A 17,119-nucleotide genomic window follows, 5' to 3' on the forward strand; every position below is an offset into this window, starting at 1 on the left:
TCATTTGAGACAGAGAGAGAGAGAGAAGGGGGAGAGGGAGAAGCAGACTCCCCGCTGAGCCAGGAGCCCTAGGTGGGGCTCCATCCCAGGATCTGGAGATCATGACCTGAGCCAAAGGCAGCTTCTTAACCATCTGAGCCACCCAGGCAGACTTCAACCTTTCTTTTTTTCTTTTTCTTTTCTTTCTTTCTTTCTTTCTTTCTTTCTTTCTTTCTTTCTTTCTTTCTTTCTTTTTTAAGATTCTTTATTCATTTGAGAGAGAGCACAAGCTGGGGGAGGTTCAGAGGCAGAGGAAGAAGTAGACTCCCTGCTGAGTAGGGAGCCCTACATGGGGCTTGATCCTAGGACCCTGGGACATGACCTGAGCCGAAGGTAGATGCTTAACTGACTGAAGCCACCCAACCCTGCCCGTTTTAACGAGAGGATGGAATCTGAAAACAAAAACATGAAACTACATTTATCCAAAGTCAAAAATCTACTTACAAACTGGGCATTTGCGCAAAAAATTTTTAAACTGCTCTATGTAATTAAAACACCACTGGTTGTTTTATTTCCAACCCATAATATATCCCAAATTCCTTGTGTTCGTTATTTGTTCCTATAAGATGCATTTTATTCATTTAAGAGAACCACCTGTTCGAATTATGAATTGACAAGCCATATCAATTCCAGTCTGTGTGATTTTCAGAAGACAGGACCATGCTGCTTCTATAAATCAGTGTGTATCAGCAATGGCTTCCAGAACTTTATTCTGGAGCGTATGTGAAGGCATTTTTACACTCACATTGTCAGCACCACTGTTCAGTAGTGGCTGAAATTCCTCTGGCCTATTTGGATAGTGGCAATAGTTAATAAAAACAGGATCTAAAAATGCACGTGTCTAAAATTCATGCCTATTCACAGAAGCAAGAAATGAGAGATGTCTTGGAAAAAGACAAAAGGAGCAAAGAACCATTCTTTAAAAGCACCAGGAATAGGGAGAGGGCAGAGGAAAATATTTCTGGTTTTTTGGATGAGAATAATGACAGCTCTTGAAGAATCACTCTTCTTCAATAAGCTGTGTGAAATTCAGCCAAACAGGCCGGATACCAGCCTGGGCCACCCATGTGTTGCGAGCGACCGTCCCGATAACTAACAGTTAAATGATATAACTATATCCTGCGGTTAAGGGTACTGAAGATACCTGCAAAATTTCACCCGCTCCCATTGCAAAAATGGTTTATGGAGTCAGGTCCTGCCATCTACTGCCTCTGCAATCTTGAACCAGATACTCAAGTTGTCAATGCCTCAGTGTCCTCCTCTGTAAATGGAGAGAACAATGGTACCTACCTCATGCTTGTTAGGATGATTAAGTAAAAAAAAAAAAAAAATGCATATAAAGTGTTTAACCAGAACATGTTAAATGTTCAATAAATGGTAGACCAGTGTGTGAATAATATTATTTAGTTACTATCATGAACTGGTTAAAACAAACAGGGAAGCAGAGGACAAGGCAGCTTGGTGGCACTGTCTTGAAAAGCTCCTACCCACCACCCTGGAATTTTCCATTAGGTATTTAGCTTCGGTCGTAGTTCTCTCTAGATGTCAGTAGTCTTTCGAGAAATGACTTACAAGGATTTAGCAAAGAGACTCAGAAAGGATAGAAAGGTGGCGAAAGAAGCAGAGTGGAGGTCTGGGGCCGAGGGGAGCACCTACAAGAACCCCCTCTTCTGGCTGGAGAGAACTGCCTCCCAGAGATGGGCAATCAGCTCCCCTGTCCCATGGGGGACACACTAGGAAGGCGAAATTTCAGCATCGAGCAGAAGGCAAGGGCTCATTAAACCTGGGGTTGCCAATGTGAAGGACCATTGAACATTGAAATAGCTATTGGGTGTTTTAGAAACAGAATTTAGGAGTACCTGGGTGGCTCAGTGGGTTAAACCCTCTGCCTTCAGCTCAGGTCATGATCCCAGGGTCCTGGGATCAAGCCCCACATCAGGCTCTCTGCTCAGCGGGGAGCCTGCTTCCCTTCCTCTCTCTCTGCCTGCCTCTCTGCCTACTTGTGATCTCTGTCTGTCGAATAAATAAATAAATAAATAAAATCTTTACAGGGAAAAAAAAAAAAAGAAACATCATTTAACTCCCTCTTCTTCTCAGTGAGGATTTTCTCCAGTTTCATATGTGGATATGCATCTCGCCCGAGCTTTGTATCCCTCTTTTCTGCTTTTTCTTCTTAGCAATTAGCACACTGTGACGTACTTTTATTACTAGATTATCATGTTCATTGCATAGCTCTCCCGCAGACGCAAACTCACAGGAGAGAGCAGGCTGTTTTATTTTTGCGGTTGTGATTGTTCACTGCCATCTCTCCAAGGCCAAGCACAGTGCTTGATAAATATCACAGCAGGAGTTCAATAAATATTTGTTGGATGAGAAGAGAAAGGACAAATTTCACTTATCTTAAGGTGTTCATAGTGTACGAACAGATGACCTCAGGAAGCATGTTGGAAGATTCTGTGATTGTCTGATTATGCATAAGAAATAAAGTGCCATTAAGAACTTGATTTTAGGAGGCGCCTGGGTGGCTCAGTGGGTTAAGCCTCTGCCTTCGGCTCAGGTCATGATCCCAGGGTCCTGGGATCGAGCCACTGCTCGGCAGGGAGCCTGCTTCTTCCTCTCTCTCTGCCTGCCTTTCTGCCTAGTTGTGATCTCTGTCAAATAAATAAATAAAATCTTTAAAAAAAAAACCAACTCGATTTTGGGGACACCCAGATGGCTCAGCCGGTTAAGTGTTTGTTTTCGGCTCAGGTCATGTTCCCAGGGTCCAGGATCAAATCCTGCATCAGGCTCCCTGTTGAGTCGGAGCCCGCTTCTCGCTCTGCCTTCTGCTTCCCCTGCTCATGCTCTCTCTCTCTCTCTTTTTCTCTGACAAATAAAGAAATAAAATCTTAAAAAAAAAAAAAAGGAGGAAATTGATTTTAAAATTTCTATATCTTTCGGATGACTGGCTGGCTCAGTTGGTAGAGCATGTGACTCTCGATCTCAGGGTTGTGGGTTCGAGCCCATGGTGGGGGTAGAGATTACTTTTAAGAAATTTTAGAACCTTTTTAAACTGTTGAGACCATAAACACATGACATTAGAATCCTATGTATGATGTATAAACTTGTATGACTTTATTCAGTCAGAATTTGGGCACTGACAGAGCTTCTCAAATTATGAAATTTAACACTTGTTATTCAAAGAGATAATAGTGGTGGAGGAAAAAAACTCCAGAAGGCAAAAGTCCAAAAGAGGTCTGACTATTAATAGTCGCTATGTAATGAGCCATCTACTATATTTCAAGGACTTTACAGCTTTTTTTCTTTTTTTTTTTAAACAAAATCCTTCCAAGATAGATATTACTATACCCATCTTCCGGAAAGGAAGATCAGGGCCACATCCTTTGAATTAAATGGAGATGGGATTTCAATCCTTCTTTGTCTTAGTTCAAATTGACACTTTCTCCAAAATTTCAGATTGCTTTTGGGTAGAGGCCTCAACCCATTCCCTCCAGAACTGGGCAGGAGATCTGTTATTTTGAAGAGAGGGCAAGTTAGCACTCTCCGTTTTCTGCTTTATAACTGAAACGTTTGCAACCCCCGCGCTGGGCAGGTGTGCTGAGCTGCAGTTAGACGCTGTGATGTTTGCACCCGAACTGAAGATCCCTATCAAGGCAAATATGAATGTGAGAAGAAGCCGTGATGGCCTTCTCCTTCTTCCTCTTTTCTCAACAACCCAGCGTTTCTGCATCAGAGTGAAGGTTGCACCTTTCGCAGGGGTCCCCTGGGAGTTTAATGCACTTGACCCCAAGACGCTGCTCTGACCTCATGTCTCATGCTCTTCTTCTGGCTTTACTTTGAGCCCGAGGCGCATTCTTTGACCTCTCTTCGAGGATAGCCCATCTTTGTCCTTTTCAGGAGGATGTGATTTGGAGAGACAGCCCTTCGGAACTTCATCCAGTGACCAAGGTGGGTGACCAAGCCAGCTGATGTTTGGAGTCAAGAACACATTGCAAATAGAGCGTAGTGATTCTGGGTTTCTTCTGTGGTGCACTAAACCGGGTCAGAGGGATATTCTACAAACGTTCTCGAAGCGCTGTGGCTAATGCCTGCAGGGGCGGACAAATGGTCCAGCTGCTAAGGGACTGCCTTGAAGGGCAATGGTCATCTGAACAAATGAACTCTATTCTGATGGTTAAAAAAAGAAAAAACCCGTAACTTTCGAGCCACCGCTTGTAGGACGACTTTGGGTGCTCTCATCTTCTGAGGCCCTGCGTTGCTGTGAACAGTGGTTCTGCAATAAAAAGAACCAGGATGTCAATGTTTGCTAGAGACACACAGTTTACACAGAGCACACAAACCCGGATAAAAATGGCAGTTGAGAATTCTGAGAACCTCCCAGTCGCTCAAACAAAAGGCAGCGTGTTGCATTAAAACAGTCGAAGAGAAGATAGATGAGTAGCGGAGCGGCGGGGGAAGTGATGGTTCTGGCAATAAGCGGGAGGCAAGGAGATGTTTGAAATGATATTCTTATCGGCTGAGGGCGGCTGTTGTTTATAATAAGTTAAAACACGTCAGGAAGAAATTGGGCATGGGATGTCTAGCCCCACGACATTTCTAAGATGGCTTAATATTCAGAATTTTAAATGGCGTTTTACATGAATGTATTTTGCCCCGACGTATCATATAGCAGGATTAAGCTCTTTCTCTTACAAAGGGCTAACATTTTACAATCCCCGTCATGAAATCTTTCGCTCAGAAGGAATGTGTGTTTTGGCTTAATACGGTTATCACGCAGTGGGGAGCTGGGTAAGCATAATTACAGTATGACTAATGCCCTGGGTTTCGAAGCATTCAGACAAGGTTTTAGTACATATTTTCCATCTTCAGAACCCACCGCAATATTTTATCTTATTAGGTGGTATATCCCAGAGGGGGGTCTGTGTAAACTTTAAAAGCTACCCACTAAATCTAAATCATTTCAGTTAATATGTTAATAGTAAGAAGAAGGGGGAGGCATCTTACTAACCCAGGGGAGAAATAATTTAGCAAATGATTGATATTAATCGCAAGGTTCCCAAGACCTTACTGTTGGTTATGATTACCAGTTATTAAGAGTTCTCTTTGGAATAAATGGCAAGATGTTTTTGCAATGGACGAGAATACCACTTCTGCACAAGTCCCGGGTGCACAGACCGCTTTCTTATTATTTAAATAAAAATCCTCAGTAAAGAAGGTCCTTGTTCTTAGGAGACTGTTAAAGAGAAAATAAACCACATTTCGCCATAGCAAAGGGCATTTCAAACGAAGGTGTTTTTAGACAGCAAATCCTGGCTTTGTGTTTGGATGGTATTTGCCTGGGAATCTCAGAGGAGGGGCACCCTGGACACAGAAAATGGACTGGTGGCCCCCAGTAGGGGGGGGGAGCTCTGGCCACACCCTCCCTCCCCACCTTGGCCCAGCTCGCCCCATTGGGAGACAGTGGTGTGAAGAACCAGGACAGAGGATGGGGTAAATCTTAGTTCTGCTTTCCATAGGTCATAGAGTTTCAGTCAACCCGCTGAGGTCTCGTTGGTTGTAGAGCATGTTTTAAAATGTTTAGCACATAGAGCTATGGCCAGACTTAGACGAGAGAACCAATCTGTCGTTCAGCAAATGGTTCTCGCGTGACTGACTAGTCAATGCCTAAGAGACGCCAGTGAGCAGGGCTAGGCCTGGGGCTCATGGGCCTTGGAACTGGGCTTCACGAGGCTATTTGGGGGGTGGTGTGTGTCTGTGGCAGGGTCAACAAGGCTAGTGTGGGAGCTCATGGAAGATGAGTTCCCAGAATGTGACTTTTAACAAGGGTCAGTTCCCTATTAGGAACCTCATACCCGTAGCTTCCTTCCCGGCTGTCACTCTGAATTCCCCAGGATTTCCCCCCACCTCGGTCTCAAAGCCGGTTTATGTGGCCTAAGAACGACACCCTGAGAGGTTTGGGTGTGTGTGTGTGTGTGTGTGTGTGTGTGTCTGTGAGTGTGTGATGTGTACGTGTATTTGAAGGCATTTGCTTTCGTCCCTCAACACGACCCCTGTCTATTAACAGAACGAGGGGGCAAAAGCAAGAGAGAGAGAGATGGCAACAGAGAGAGAGAGAGAGAGGGAGAGAGAGAGAGATTGGGAGAGAACCAAAAAGAGAGAAAAGGAAGGAAGTTAGGTTGCTGTCCCCAACCTGCTCCCACCCCCCAGCAAGATAACCCCCTCTGGGATTAAACTGTGTATGGAAGTTAGATGTGTGGAAGAGGCAATAGGAGAGACATTCTCAAGTCAGGAGCAGGAGGAAGCACGAAGTCTACAGGAGAACACCAGAAACGATACTCATGTACACAGAGTGAGCCAGGCCGCCAGAAGAAGAGAGGTCAGCCAGCAGCCATGAGGCAAAGGGGAATGTTGGGAGTGCTTAGACCTCTGGACACACCCCACCTAGCCTGACCCAAGGAGTACGTGTGCCCTTTTGTGGAGACAAGCCACAAGGCCTGAGGCCTTCTCCTTGTAGCCCCTCTTACTTTGTGTCACAAAGGACAGAGCCTTGCCTCACCTTCTACGGCAGGTGGAGGGGTCTGTCCACACAGGCCGCCGGCCCTGATGCCTCCCCTGCTCTCTCAAGGGATGCTGGGACACAGAACACCCCCGAGTCTTTTGCTGGAAGTATGACCAATTTTGAACCCTTTGCTGCCCCCAATCTTTCAGAAGCATGGATGAGAAAACTCTTCCAGCCCCCATTTTCTGAAGAAAATCTGAACTTGATCTTCATCTCTCCATTAAATTGGTCCCTCACAGCAGCATGAGGGGTAACACTCCTTGTATTAACTACCACCTCCAGCACACCGTCTCCTACTTGCCTCCTGCCCCCCCCCACCCCCCGGGGTAGCTTTTAGTCAACTCTTTCGGGACATGAAATCAGCTTACGCTGAGAAACAAGGCAACGGACCACTGCACAAAACTTGTCGCTGGCTGGGTAAGGACAGTGTTTCATTTCAGCCATGATGTCCTCTCTTTGAGAAGCCAGGGGCCAAGTTCCTTTCTAGTCTCGGCATCCGGAGCAATGATACAGTTATTTTACTGAGGGGGCATTTAACTTTTGATGTTTTATATGGTGGCTTAAAGGCTTAGCACCACATGACACATCTTTTCTGTATCAACCTTACCCCTGGTTTTAGAATTTCTGTCTTCATTTCTCTAGATGTCATCTTTTCATTTCGCATTTTTAATTGGTTTGCTCTCACTAAGGCGTGTATATTTTTATAAGCTGCCCTAAATCTTTTGATGAACAAAGCCAGAAGTAAATAACTAAAGGATCCACAAGCCCTGTGTTCAGCTTATCTAATAATATCATGATGGTGATCTGGATTTCCACAGGGAATTTTCTAGAAGGGGATAATGTATTAGTCTGAGAGCTCAAGGATTTCACCTGGCAGTTTGAATTCTTCCTGCCCATTAACAATTTGACACTTGGGTTCCTGTAAGAGTCTCTTGTGGGCTTAGTGAGTGTGTGCCCCTCCCTGAGAAGGCTGTTCTTCCGCCCTTTAGGCCTGCCATAGCTGCACTCTAGATATAGTAATCCTCTTCCAATCCCTTGAATATGGCAAACTCCTTTCTGACTCAGGGATTTTGCACATACAACTGCCTCTGCTTGGAGGGCCCTTCCTCCTGCTCTCTCCAGGCCTCTCTTTCTCATTATTAGAGCAGTGGCTGTAGGGGCACATTAGAATGATTGGGTTGTGGGGTTGGGGGGGAGAAGAGTATATTAATACCCAGGCTCCAACCCAGATAGATTAAACTAGGGGCAGAGCCTTAGTACCGGTATTTTTTTTTTTTTTTAAGCTTCCCAAATGATTCTAATTTTTAGCCAGGGCTGAGAGTCACAGATCTCAGCTTAAATGTTAGCTTCTTAAGAGGCCTCCTTGGGCCACCTCTAGGACACAGATACCCTCTTGCTGTCCACCTCAGCTTCTCCTCTGGTTCCTTTGTAATAATCACTACCATTTGTAATTAGTGCATTCATTTGAATGGTTCTGTTTGTTCCCCCCTCCCCCCACCCAACTAAGACATAGGTGATGTGACAACAGGAAATCTATCTGTCTCGGTCTTTGTGCTTCTCTTCAGTACACAGTGTGAGGTGCGTAACAGGATTCTGAGTCTACAATGATGAGGATGGTCCTCAAACGATGCTACTGCTCTGTGGGGCTTCCGGGAAGCCAGTGAGTCTCCCTGAAATAATCCAAGAGAATCCATGTCAAGGCTCAGTGGCTATTTTAACTGGTAAAATGGTAAAATTTTACCTGACTCCTGGGTCCCAGGATTTTTCCAGTGAGATCTGTAATGAATCCTGATTCAGAGTATCTCTTTTATGTGCATGTCCTTCTCCTTCACTTGATTTTAGCCATTCTGAGTGAGGGAGTCCATCTTGTTGATCTTCGTGTTCCTACCCTACTCTGGCACCCTGCACAGAATCTTACACATAGTAGGGCCTCTAGAGATGATTGTTGACTTGAATGGAGTTTCTTTTGTCTCTCTGGCACATAGATATTTTGACAAAGTTTTCACCCTGGACAGTAGCATCTGTCATTATTCAGGGCTTGGAGGCACGGGGAACTGTGAACACGTCATAAAAGTTCAATTTGTTGGTCTAGGCAACCTCACCGTAGCCTAGATACAGATGGTCTCTACACCTGGATTGCACAGAAGGAAAAAAAGAGTAACTTGTGTTTGGAGGCAAATAATGAAACTGTGAGGAGTCTGAAAACAACTCAGTCAACTACCTCACAACACAGGTGCTGGTCCAAAAAAGGGTGAATTCATGGTGGGGCTGCTTGAGCTCTCGCTCTGGCTGAGTCAGTTCTTTCTAAATTATTATGTGAGAGTTATTAATAAATCAAAGAAAAACAAACCACCGACCTACTGTTTTCCTTCCATAGTTAGTATGTTCACCAAGTTGACATGTATGTTCTAAGGTGTTTTTTTCTCCCCTAAACTTAAATTAACTAAGACCAGTTAGAGGAGTGGACATTTTTTCTTTCTTTCTTTTCTTTTCTTTTTTTTTTTAATATTTTATTTATTTATTTGACAGACAGAGATCACAAGCAGGCAGAGAGAGAGAGGCAAGCAGGCTCCCCGCTGAGCAGAGAGCCTGATGCGGGGCATGATCCCAGGACTCTGGGATCATGCCCCGAGCCGAAGGCAGAGGCTTTAACCCACTGAACCACCTAGGCGCCCCTCTTTTTTTTTTTTTTTTCTGTTTTATTTCACTTCCTTAAGGAATCATCTGTGTTTTTCACTCTTCCTTTCCTCAGTTTTACATAGGCAATTTGTTGGTGGGAAATGGAGAGGCCTCTTCTCTGGGGAAGTTTTCATATTGTCACGGAGAGAAATGCACGTGTGCGTACACACACACACACACACACACACACACACATACACACACACACGGGTAAACCCACACAAATGAGATCCCCTCTTCAGAGAAGCCAGCTACAGGAAATTGACTTATACACAGGAACTTGCTAATCTCTATCGTCACATTCCGATTGTTCCTGCCACCTCAGTCACCGCGCACATGAAACCCGACCGTCTGGGGTTGGATTCTCTACCAGCTCAACTTTTACATCTTTGTTCTTCCAATGCGAATCAGTTATATTCTTGGGGAGGAAGGAAACGATGATCCCAGAAGGAAATCGGAACGGTGAAAGGGCTCGGGCAGATTTTGTTTCTGCTTACCTGCCCTGAACAGATTAACTTCCGGAGTCAGTCATTTTGGTGTCAAGAAATTTCTTCGGCATCTACAACAGGTAAGACTCTGGCTTCTTTAAAAATATTTCCTCGGTGTCACAAGAAATCTCTCCAATTTAAGTAGCTTTTACTTTAGGCTAGACACAATAATGATCTTGCCCTACCTGTTGTAAAGTGTGAAACCGTTTTATGGGGGAAAGGGCAGTTGTTCTGGTATCCAACTCCACCCCCCCACCATCCTGACAAGATGCGTGTAGTTTTTGAAATGTTACAAGTTATAATAGTTGGCTTTTTTTTTTTTTCAGATATTTTCCTAGAGAATTCAAGCCCTTGTGATTGACTGTGACTGAGTTCAAATATTTGGGTAGTTGAAATATCACCCTATGTTTGATAAGTAAATATAAAGATCCTCTCAGTTGTACAAATAAGAATTTTTTTAAAGATTTATTTATTTGTCAGAGAGAGAGAGAGAACACGAACTGGGGGAGTGGCAGCAGGCAGAGGGAGAAGCAGGCTCCCTGTTGAGCAGGGAGCCCAACATGGGACTTGATCCCAGGACCCCAGGATCATGAGCTGAGCTGAAGGCAGATGTTTAACTGACTGAGTCACCCAGGTGTCCCTGTACAAATAAGAGTTTTAAACTTTTCTAAATCAGAAAAGAAACCAACCAAGATCCCGATGATAAGGATTTGGATCTGGAATTCCCAGCTTGTTGATTTCACCTATTGTCAATGCTCAAGTCCTCTTTCTACAAGCGGCATATGATGTCCAAGTATTTATTTTTAAATTGAATTAAATTAAATTTAGTTTTTGAGGTGGTTGGATTTGAAGATGTGCTGTGAGGTACCATCAATAGCCTGGGTTGTAGCTAAATAAAACTAGGAAAATCGCTAGTTTTAGGTGTTTCCCTAAACTAGAACTGCCAGTAAAATATTCACGCAAGGAATGAATAGTCAATAATCACTTAATGATTCCAAGCTGGTGTGGAGGATATAAGACACATATAAGGAATCCTCCACCCCAAGGAACTTATAATCTAGTAGTCGTGGTGAGATGTGAAATTCAGGAAGCAGTGCAAGGTGGGAATTGTGTGAATCCTGGGGTGATGTGGGCTGTGAGTTAAAGGAGTTCCAAGAAGGGGGTCTGAGGGTAAGCTAAAGCAGGTTTGGAAGACATGGCCTTGGAAAGATGTGAGATTTGAGTAGGTGGGAAAGGGGAGGTTAATTAGCATGGGAGCACCATGTGAACAAAGAGCCACAGGTGAGACTGATGAGATGAGCGGTTCAGTGGAGGAGACTGGGCCCCCCAAAGAGGCAAAGATTGTTTTATACATTGTCAGGAAATAAGCTTGAAAAACTCGGGTGTAGACAGGTTGCAGAGGACCCTGAGAGGCTGCTGGGCAGAACAGATGCCTTTCAATAGTGTTCTGGTCTTCTTAGGCCATCAGGCTCCTCTTCTCAGGTCTCACAGGTCTCACAGAATTCCAGGTGACAGGGAGCCCAGAGATCCTGTCCTCCTCATTTTGGGGGCTACTTTATGTGTCCCCACGTGTGTGACCTTCCACTTGCCTTCCTTCTGCTGGCTTCCCTTACTACACCATTGATGCCGAGAAAGGCTTGTGTGGCTGGGGGTTCCTGTAAGACTTCCATCGCTGGGCCTTACATGTCCAGCATCCAGTATTAAAGTGGCATTCCTCTTGGAAGGATGATTTGTTTGACTGAGTGAGCCTCTAGTCTTCAACAACCAGTCCAAAAATTCCATGAAATCTGTTGCTTCCTTTGCATATCTGAATGAGATGTTATTGATTAGCTGGTACTTTCCCCCCAGTGATTCAGAGCACTTTTCTTTTTTCTGAACTGTGAAAAATTTGCATCCACCTAATAACAAAAATATAGTATGGTGAACAAGAATCTGGTGCTTGGAGCCAGATTACCTTGTGTTGAATCTGGTGCTTTTGCTTCTGAGCTGTGGGATCCTCGGACACACATTCTTCAATCCTCCGAATAAGAACATGTATCTGTAAAGTAGCTCTAATAACTGAAAATACCTATTGAGATAAAAAGTATGTAAAGCATTTAGCCTAGTGCTTGGCATAAAATAAACTGTCAAGAAATGTAGCTATTACGGTTGTTGTTAAGGACTTGGTGGGGACATGAGAGTGAAGCCCGTATGGTCCCCGGTTGGGAACAAGTATCTGTAAGTAACTCTCTTAATGCCAGGGTTCCTTTCAAAGGAAAAAGGGGGCTAGTGGGTGAAAAACAGTAGTTTTTTTTGAGCACCAAGTATGGGATAGGCACAGGGTTAGGTATTTTATAGCAATAATATATGTGAAAAAAGGAAAACAAGATTAGAAATGGATTTTTTGGAGCCTCTCCATATCTGATTGTCAGACTCAGAAAAGAACTCTCCGAGGGACTGCTGTGTTATATATCATGTTATTGTTATTTATCTGGGGCTGATGTTGCCCTCTGAATGCTTCGGGTAGGATTTTAGAGGTGTTTTTGGCATTAGAGGAAGAGGCAGAGGGTGACTCTTTTTCCCCGGCCAGCTGAAATTAAATTATTTTATTTTATGGTATTTTAATATTAGTAATTTTATGGTATTTTAATATTAGTAATATTAGTAGCGAGGCATAGCCAAAAATCCATTTCTATTCATTGACCGTGTTGATGAGGAGTGCCCAAAGTGCCTATCTAGGTTCTAGATGCTGGGGTCTTGGATGAGCCAAAATTGAAAAACGTTCTGTTTTCCTGTTCCATTCTCCAAACTAGAGATTTTTGTGTGTGTTGGGGGGTGTGTGTGTGAGGGGGGATAGTAAGCACCCTTTGGAAAAAAATGTAAATATGGCCATTGTGTTCATTATACAGGGATGGCTCAATTTTATGTGCAGATCACCTTAGTCAAATAGTAATATCGTTTTTCTTCTATAACCCCACTCATAACAGGAGGGAGGCAAGAAGTTTGGGGCTTTGTGTATGCGAAGGGGTGAGCCCAAGTCAGGATAGGGTGCCAAACTGGGGCGTAACAGAAGACAGAACAACAGTAGTGGGTGCTGGGGTGGGCAGTGCAGGCAATGAGGGTGTCCAAGATGGAGAGGGTGGATGGAGGCAGGGGGCTGGGCACTGGAAACAGTCGCCTTCTCTGTGGCTGTTTGGTCCTTTGACTCAAGCAGCTGCTTGAGGCCCCAAGCAACCTCTTGTTGCTTTGTGTATGAAGATGTACTGTTCCCTGGATGTGGACAGTTGCTCAAAGATGATTTGATTTGTTCAGTTTTGGCCTGGAATCATAATTCCTAAAGTTGGCTGGACATCAAGACCACTTGGGGAATTAAAGAAACTAGAATTTCTCATGAATCGCCTCACAGCCCTGGGGTTTGATCCAGGAATCTGTGTGATAATCAGTGCAAACCCTCGCCCCCAGATGACTTGGAGGCAGTTGATCTATAGATGAGCATCTGAGAGCCATTAATCCAGAACTCTTCGAACGGGGCCCCAAGCACCAAGATGGTAAGTTGAGTTAAGCGCTGAAATGAGGTCAAATGGTCTTCTCTTTGTTGTGATTCATGTCGACATATAAAAGTATTTTCCTTTGTTTTGAATTGATTTCTTAGGTGAATTCCTTGGGGGTGGGATGACTTGAGTTTAGAGTTTTCATCAACCATATTTACATTTTAACACTCGAGTGCTAAGGCGCCGCTTTAAAAAGACCATATATACACGGAGAGGCTGTTTGTTGTTACTCAGGGAAAGCCCATAGAATGGAATTTGCTTTCAGGGGAGAAAGTGCCAAATCACCCTTCCATTTCTCTTTTCCAGTAAAACAGAATACTAATGAATTACCTTTGGAAGAAAATTTCAAAACATTGTAGAACACTCAACTGCTTCTTAGAGCCCAAGTTGGAGCCTTCTTATCTCCACGCTTAGATTCTTGTAATACTGTAGTCAGCAGTGACCTCTTCCCCATTTCGTAGAAAAGAAGAGAGTGGTTAAGTAACAGGCAGTATGGTTTCTAATCACATTTGCCGTGAGAACTGCGCGTGAACTGGCACTCAGTCATTGCTTGAGTTAATTAATAATTGGGTAGTTATTATAGGTGACCCCATGAAAAAGACCCTAGTGGGTAAGTGCACGAAGAGACTACTGTCCAAATTGGGAGAGGGTGGGTGGAATTAACTGGCCCAGATAGACCTCCTGCTCTATTTTTTTCATTATTCCTTATTCATTATATATTTGCATAACTTGCTAACCTAAAAGCATGGTTATTGTTTGTGACAGCAGATGGGAATAGGGTGACTTTTCAATGGCTTCAGTTAAAAAAAAAAAAAAAAGACGTGCTCTTGCAAAATATTCATGTGAGGTATTTGCAGTGGGTGAGGGAGCCTGCCTGTGCTTGTTTGCAAAAGCCGATTGTAATATTTTCAGAAATTTTGCAATTTTGTTAAGCACAGCTGCCGTTAAAGATGAAATTCTGTAACTTACAGTTCAATAAGTTCTATAATAAATAAAGGTAGGAAATGCTCAGAACACATTTGATCCTAGTTATTTACTACACTGTACTATTATCGATGCTCTTGAACTTATTTCAACTTACCTGTTTGATAGAAATATCATATAATAATATGCTACTGAACGTCTCTTTCCAACTCTGTATCCAAGTTTGTAGCTTGAACCTGGACATGGTAGGAGTGTTTACACCACGGAAATTGGCAAACACCATAAATCAGGCTCCCCGCACTTGTTTTGAGGGGAGGCGGTTAAACATCTTATCAGTATAACATCAATGAACTGTGGAAAACACAAATATGGCAACTTGGCAATATGTGTTAAGAACTGTTAAAATGCTCAGACATTTTGATCCCTTAATTCTAAAAAAGAACTGTTACAATGCTCATACATTTTGATCCCTTAATTCTATCCCTGGGAATTTATTCTAAATAAATAATTCAAAGAAGGAAGCGATAACATGCAGGAACGTAGTCACTCATAACCTGACTAAGGAATAATGATTCTGAGCATTAATTCCGTGGACTACTTTGTAATCATTCAAGGTAATGACTTTGTGGTAGTTATGAAAACATATTTGGTATGGTGTTAGATTAGAAAAACAGGTTTAAAATTTTAACTTATATTCTGATTTTGTTATGAAGGAAGATTAAATGTGGGGTGAAACAATGCAGGCATTTAGTGGGTTAGTATGGTGAAATGATAGAATTTTGTTTTTACTGCATTTATTGGAGTAGTATGTGTGCATTTAAAAAATATGGAGAGGGCCTGTAAATAAGTGATCTTAAGCAGTTTTAACATTTGACTGGGAAGACTATGAGTTTTGTGGTCCAGATGTGGTTTGCCTTTGACATGCAGGTATGGGACTCTCTGGGCTAAATGTTATAAAGGGAGTTTATACCCAGCCAGTCTGGAGTGGTGGATAATAAGAGGGTCCCTTTCGTTCTTTTCTTTTCCTTCCTTTCCTCTTTCCTTCTCTTCTTTCTTTCTTTCCTTCTTTCTTTCTTTCTTTCTTCCTCTTTCTTTCTTTCTCAATATGGATTGACTGATTGAGAGAGAGACAGCAAGCAAGCATGCACACCCATGAGCAGGGAGAGGGGGAGGAGAATGGGGAAGGAAGGGGGAGGGGCAGAGGGAGACAAGCAGACTCCCTGCTGAACTGGGAGCCCAGTGGGGGGCTCCATCCTAGGAGGGATCCTAGGAAAGATCTCAGGGTCTGAGATCATGACCTGAGCTGAAACCAAAGAGTCCAAAGTTTAACCGACTAAACCATCCAGGTGCCCCACAAGGGGGTTTCTTTAGGACAGCTCAGGAAGGAGAAAGGAGTGACTGGCTGGGTATTAAAGATTTGCTAACGTAGACTGCAGAAGCTGGGAAAGAGCCCAGAGATAATCAACTGGCAAGGCCCAGAGAGAGGAGAGAACATTTCTTGGGAAAAGACAGGGAAATGCTGACCTCAGAGATAAGTAAAATGGATGTAAAAGAAGTTGAATCTAGATCTGAGAACAGCAGGTCTCAAATAAGAGGGGAAACGATTCTTCCAAATCAGGGGTTCTCAAATTTTCGTGCATTTAAGGGTCATCTGGATGGATGGGGGTCATGTTAACAAATGCAGACTTCTAGGCTCATCTTTGTGGATTCTGTTTCAGTTGTCGGGGGGCGGGGGTTGCTTGGCAGGAATATGCATTTTTAACAAGTCTTCCTACTCCATAAAGTTTTTTGATACAAATGATCTGCATACTTTGATACTTTGAGAAACAGTGCCAGATTAAGGGTAATGGTTTGGATGGGCCGAGGGCATGTATATCAGTGTGTGTGTGTGTGTGTGTGTGTGTGTGTGTGTGTGTGTGTTGGAGGTGAGGCTGTTACCTCAAGTCTTAGGATCTAAGGGCTTATGATGTAAAGGGGTATGACAACAGAGAAGCCGAGAAGGGACAAGTCACTATGTGGAGTCTGTTGAGACCAACTAAAAACAGGAGGCCGTCCTTATGGCACTCCTTAACTAAATAGAGTTTGTACCACCAAATTCCCTTCCACCGGGAAGTGACTTTTGTGAGGCATTTGGACCAACTGGAAGCAGCTGTGAAGGAGGGAACTACAAGGAGGTAGCACAGAGAGGAGGTCGGAGGGGGAGTCTAGGACCCATCAACATTCTATCTCTGACCCCTGGGAGGTGGCCATTGAGAAGAAATGTGAGTAGAATAAGGGGTGCTATGTCCAGAAAACACTTCGGGCCTCTGTGTTTGATAACATTACATTAAAGTAGCAAACAAAATCAATTTTTCAGTGAAATACAGTACTTTCTATATAGAATTGTAGCACTCAAAATAGTAATACTACCAGAAATATGCCATAACAGCAACATATCACAATATGAACATATGAAAGTAAATGATCTTGCGGTAACAAGAACCATGACATCGAGATTCTTTGCTTCACCTGGATTTAGAAGAAATTTGGTGATCGTAAAAAGCTCTCAAATAGCCTTTCATATCTTGGGTTCTTCCAGGTTTATCCTGAAGATGAATCTTTGACTTTAAAAAAGTTTCCCATTCGCTATCATCAGGGTCACTAGTCTCTTGAGACATGGCGTGATAAATCCAGAAGAAATCACAACCCTTAGCATCAGAGGCACCACTCAGGGCATGGTGGGTGTTTAAGGATACACATCTTGACTATCCTCATTATGAAATACCCACTTAAAAGGGTTTTTTGTGGGGCACCTGGGTGGCTCAGTGGGTTGAGCCGCTGCCTTCGGCTCAGGTCATGATCTCAGGGTCCTGGGATGGAGTCCCACATCGGGCTCTCTGCTCAGCAGGGAGCCTGCTTCC

General features: G+C 43.5%; 1 protein-coding gene across 3 annotated transcripts in view; it reads left to right on the plus strand.

Moving 5' to 3' along the window:
• Positions 1–3,651: 3,651 nt before the first annotated feature.
• RHOH (ras homolog family member H) overlaps positions 3,652–17,119 on the plus strand; it is a 47,367-nt gene continuing 33,899 nt past the window's right edge. Inside the window, exons 1-2 of one of the 3 annotated variants that reach the window (XM_059382825.1) lie at positions 9,427–9,845; positions 13,207–13,292. The gene's annotated coding sequence lies outside the window, so the exon portion shown is untranslated. Of the gene's footprint in view, positions 3,988–9,426; positions 9,846–13,206; positions 13,293–17,119 lie in introns of those variants that run through there. The other 2 variants (XM_059382836.1, XM_059382815.1) reach the window with 2 other exon arrangements.

This window comes from Mustela nigripes, chromosome 1 (assembly GCF_022355385.1).
Source record: "Mustela nigripes isolate SB6536 chromosome 1, MUSNIG.SB6536, whole genome shotgun sequence".
In the NCBI taxonomy this organism is placed as follows: domain Eukaryota; kingdom Metazoa; phylum Chordata; class Mammalia; order Carnivora; family Mustelidae; genus Mustela; species Mustela nigripes.